The 5,230-nt window shown below is 42.8% G+C and overlaps 1 long non-coding RNA gene across 1 annotated transcript in view; it reads left to right on the top strand.

Moving 5' to 3' along the window:
• Positions 1-286: 286 nt before the first annotated feature.
• Positions 287-5,230, top strand: part of LOC123522357 — a 13,824-nt gene continuing 8,880 nt past the window's right edge. The window contains exon 1 of the long non-coding RNA XR_006680622.1: positions 287-493. This is a non-coding gene — a long non-coding RNA (uncharacterized LOC123522357). The remainder of the gene's footprint in view (positions 494-5,230) is intronic.

Genomic DNA, 5,230 nt, shown 5'->3' with positions numbered 1-5,230 from the left:
ATACTCACTACCACCAAGTGGATGCTGACTCACAGAACTCCCCATATGAGTTTCTGAAACTGTAACTCTTTATAGAAGTAGAAAGCCTGTCTTTCTCTCGAGGAGGACATAGTGGTTTCTAACTGCTAACCTTACAGTTAGCAGCCCAATAAGTGACCACTACACCACCTGGGCTCTAGTAATTGGGTGGAACTATACAAATAGGGCATGTGTAACACTAATAGAGCAAGTCGTCAGTTTTTGTTACCACTGTTAACCAGTTTTTGTTACCACTCAGGCTGTAAGGATGACTCATCTTTGAAGCAGTAGCAGAGAAAAACCCCAGGACCATCACTGAGCACATTCAAGATCTCTATTTGAAGTGGTGGAGGCTGCCGAGACCAGATGCACCAGAGATTGTGCCACTAAAACTCATATGAGCAGCACAGAGACTATGGGGCACCTTCCGCTCCTCTGGCCCGAGACTATGGAGCTGTGGCATAGAGTGGCACAGGTGGGCTGGTGTTCTGGCCTATGGAGGCAAACAAAGGTCAAGGGGCCATGTGCTGGAGAGAGACTTTGCTGACTAAGGAGACCAATGTCTGTATACCTTATTGTTTGCTGATTCTGACTTGTGGTAACCTCTTGACTCCCCTAATCACCCCCCATCATTGTGAGTATTATCTGTGAGTTCTGTGTGGCCATTGAAATGCATTATCGAACTCATCATAGATGTCGAGTGGTGTGGGAGGAATGGCTGGTCAGAATAGACAATGAAGCATTGAGTCGTCTGGAGGCATGTGTGACTCTTGTCTGGTGGCAATAGGAAAGCCTGAGGATGTCAGCTATGTTCACCTCCATTGGCATTTATTGTACATAGTAATTAAATCAGAGTGATATTCACATAGGTATTGACAAACAGAATAGAGGGCACACACATTCATTTTGATATATAAAATTAAGTTAGAGTTGGCATTATTAAGCTGGGAAAATATGGTGGTAGGACAATTGGTTAACATATGAAAAAAGAGTATATACACTGGATCATATTGGAAAATAAAATAAATTCCAGGTGTATTAAAGATTCTAATGCAAAAAATGATAAGCTATGGCACACGCAAGGTAAACACAAGACAATATTCTCATGATGTTTGGGTAATAAAGATTGCCTAAACAATGCACAAAATGCATGTCATATAAGCAAAGAATGAATACTTTGAAAGTTTATTTATAAAAATGTGTAAATAAAATTAAAAGAGGTCACAGATTGAGAAAAGATATCTCTGCAAAGTAGTGGTTCTGGAAATATATACTTTATAAAATCAAGAAAAATAATAGGAACAAAATATGCAAGAATATTTTCTGAGTTTCCTGTGGATGCTGTAAGAAAGCATCACAAACCAGGTGACTTCCAACAACAGGGATTTGTTCTCTCATGGCTCTGGAGGGCAGAAGTCTGAGGCCAGGTTGCTGATGTGGCTCTGAGTAGAGTCCTTCTAGCCTTGTTCAGATTTTCCTGGCTTCAGGCATGCCTTGGCTCATGGCTGCATAATTCCCATAGTTTGCACCATTTTCCCATGCCTGTGTCTTTTAAGGACAATTAGCATTGTGTCTAGAATCTGCCAGCATGATCTCATCTGGAGATCCTTTTTTCTCTCATATTAAAAAAAAACCCGGTCTTATTGGCATATAAATCACATAGCACACAATGAAATCACTTAATCATATTATGGAAGGCACCCTTCAAAGCAAGAGATCGGAACCCAAGTCCAAATGATCGCTCATGGAAGAATAAAAACCTACTGTCATTGAGTCCATTTCAGTTCATAACGGCTCAACAGGACACACTAGAACTGTCTTCTTTCTTTCTGTGTTGTAGGGCTTCTAAATCTTTTCTGGAAACTGATTACCTCAGATTCCTTTGTGACCTCCTGGTGGTTTCAAACCACCAGCCTTTCGTTAGTAACTCCATGCTTAACCTATGAGCTCCAAATGGGAGAATAGACAAGGAAATTGTGATTTTTTTATTTAAAAAGATGCCAAAAATCCAGTTGAAATACACAATTTTGAGCAGCTATATGAATCAACATGAATGCCTCCTGAAAACATTATTTGAAGGGAAAAGAGAAAATTGCAGAATATATAGCATGGTATAATTTATATAATTTTAAAGATAAAGAAATCAATATTCTACATTATGCAAAGACATAAATTTATGTAGTATACAGGTGAGGGAGAGAGGGACCAGACCTCAACCTGGTGTGCAGGGCTGGTCCCAATCCCAGCTCCGTGGACTCCCACCCCAGAAGAATGCACTACAGAAGACAGCACTGAAACTATAGCTCAGGGAGAGGGGTGCGTCCTATCAGAGCACACAGGAGTAAACTAAGAGGGAAGGAGAGAGAAAGAGAGTGGAACACATCGTGACCTACCAAGCCCTCAGGACGATATTCCTGCTTGGAGCAGCAGTGCACAGCAGACCAAAGGGCCAGCCCCACCACGAGACATGACGTCTCTCATGGACCCGTTGTGCTACAGGGGACAACACTGAAGTCACAGTGTGAGAACTGTGCAAAATCTGACCCCACCACACTGGGGCAAAACACGAAGGGCATGCAACAGAGCAGCAAGGGGGGCAAAGCAATGAAGTCCCCCAGGAATCTCAAAAACAGACTTCAGGGGCAGGGCGTGGTACCTCAAAACATGCATAAAGGTCAACAGACCCGGAAGTACTAATAGGATTTTCTTTTTTAGTGTTATTGTTTTTCTTTTTGTTTGTTTTTGGCATTTGTTATTGTTTTTTCATGTTAAGTTAGTCTGGGTAGACTAGAGAAACAAAATTCATAAACCCTCATATTTAATGAGAGTTTTGTACATTAAAGCATGCCAACCCTTTCCAGTCCAAGCCCATAAATCCAACATTAGCTCATAGGTCTGACATCGATCTACAGAGTCCTCCTCAAACTCACAACACACACACACACACACACACACACAATGATGCTGACTACAAAGCGTGTAAGCACTTCAGTGCTCGCAGGGCTTCTCCAGCACCCAGGCCTGCATCAGGGTAGGTCCATGTGGCTTCTCCTCAAGGATGTCTCGCAGGAAGTGGAGATGTCTTGCCAGCTAAGGCAGAGAAGTACTTAAGGCATCAGCACACTGGTTCAACCAACAGAGAACAAGTGACCCGAGAGGTGAAACTTGATGAGCCATGTATCTCTCTGGCCTTCAATAAATCCCACGTGTTCATCAGCCAGGTTGGTACAATAAACCTTAACTATCACACATATCTATCTATATAAGGTAAGGTAGGTGGGATAAATAATCCCTAGGAGAAAACAACCGGACCAATAGTTCTGGGGGGACATGGGAGAGGGGGAGGTGGGGTCAAGAAAGGAGGGTGCCAACAAACCCAGAGACAAGAGAACAGCAAGTGATCTAAAATAGATGGTGAGGAGGATGTAGGATGCCAGGTGGGGCTTGATCAAGTGCAATGTAGCCAAGAGGAATTAATGAAAGCTGAATAAAGCTTGGACGTGATAATAGGACAAGAGGACAGTAAAAGGAAACAGAGAAAAAAAACCTAGGAGGCAAAAGACATTTATAGAGATACAAATATAGGCACATACATGCAAATACTTCTATATATAATGATAGGGAAATAGATCTGTGTACACACATTTATATGTTAAGTATTAAGGTAGCAGACAGACATTGGGCCTCTACTCAAGTACTCCCTCAATACAAGAACACTCTGTTCTAATAACCTGTCATTCCATGATGCTCACCTTCCTGACATGATCACTGAAGACAACAAAGTGGGTGCACAGGCAAATGTGGTGAAGAAAGCTGATGGTGACTGGCTATCAAAAGAAATAGGCTTGAAGATGAACAAGCTACTACTGAGCTGAGAAGCAGCAAAGCCCACATAGAAGAAGCACACCAGCCTGTATGATAATGAGGTGTCGATGGGAGAACAAACAATCATATTGGTGTGAATAAGGGGGAAGGCAGAGTGGAGACCCAAAGCCCATCTGTACACAATTAGACATCCCCTCACAGAGGGTCACAAGGAAGGGACGAGCCAGTCAGGGTGCAGTATAGCACCGATGAAACATACAGCTTTTCTCTAGTTCTTTAATGCTTCCTCCCCACCACTATCATGACTCCAATTCTACCTTACAAATCCAGCTAGACTAGAACATTATATTGGTACAGATAGAGCTGGAAACGCAGGGAATGCAGGACAGATAAACCTCTAAGGACCAATAATGAGAATAGTGGTACCAGGAGGACAGGAGGAAGGTGGGGGGGAGAAAGAGGGAACTGATCACAATGATAGATGTATAACTGGCCCCCTCCCACAGGGGGATGAACAATGGAAAATGGGTGAAGGGAGACCGGACTGTGTAAGACATGAAAAATATTATAAATTATCAAGGGTTCATGAGGGGTGGTGGGTGAGGGAGGGAGGGAGAAAAAAAAAATAGGAGCTAGTACCAAGGGCTCAAATAGAAAGAACATGTTTTGAAAATGATGATGGCAACATATGCACAAATATGCTTGACACAATGGATGCGAGTATGGATTGTTATAAGCACTGAAAGAACCCCCAACAAATTGATTTTTTAAAAATTGTGTAGTGTGGTGGTTACATACTCTGGTGTCAATTTGGGACTTGAGAGGATTAAGCGTGAAGGGGTGGAGTCTAGTCTGTCAATCGGATCATAGCCAATGAGACCTCTGTGTGGGCATGATCTCCTGAGAATTTTGGGAACTCCTGGATTTTCCTCCTTGGAGGCGGGAGACTCACTCTCTCTTGGCTCACTCCTTGGGAGACTTTGTAGTTGACAAGACACATGGAACTGCACTGGTGTCCTGACCTGGAGATGCCACATGGAGACCCCTGCTAGCCCTGAGATGCTTACAATACTACTGGGTCCGCAAGACTTTGCACTCACCGGCCTGTGATTGTCCTGCATTCAGCGTCATTGCATGCATTTCGTGAGTCTGAAGATGGCTTTATAGATTGGTATCAGACATATGGCCTAATATTGGATTTAACGACTTGATGTGGACTGGGCTGGGATTTTTTTTCTCAATATCCAAGTGCTCTTGTATATAAACCTCTCATCCACATACGGTATGCGTTTCTGTGGATTTGTTTCCATAGTCCACCCAGACTAACACATGTAGTTTAACAGGATAGTCCATAGTCTACCCAGACTAACACATGTAGTTTAACAGG

The sequence above is a fragment of the Echinops telfairi genome, unplaced genomic scaffold (assembly GCF_000313985.2).
Source record: "Echinops telfairi isolate 266 unplaced genomic scaffold, ASM31398v2 ScPeMD7_5868;HRSCAF=6743_1, whole genome shotgun sequence".
Classification (NCBI taxonomy): domain Eukaryota; kingdom Metazoa; phylum Chordata; class Mammalia; order Afrosoricida; family Tenrecidae; genus Echinops; species Echinops telfairi.
Note: the sequence above shows the minus strand (reverse complement) of the source record. Positions and strands in the feature narration are given on the sequence as shown.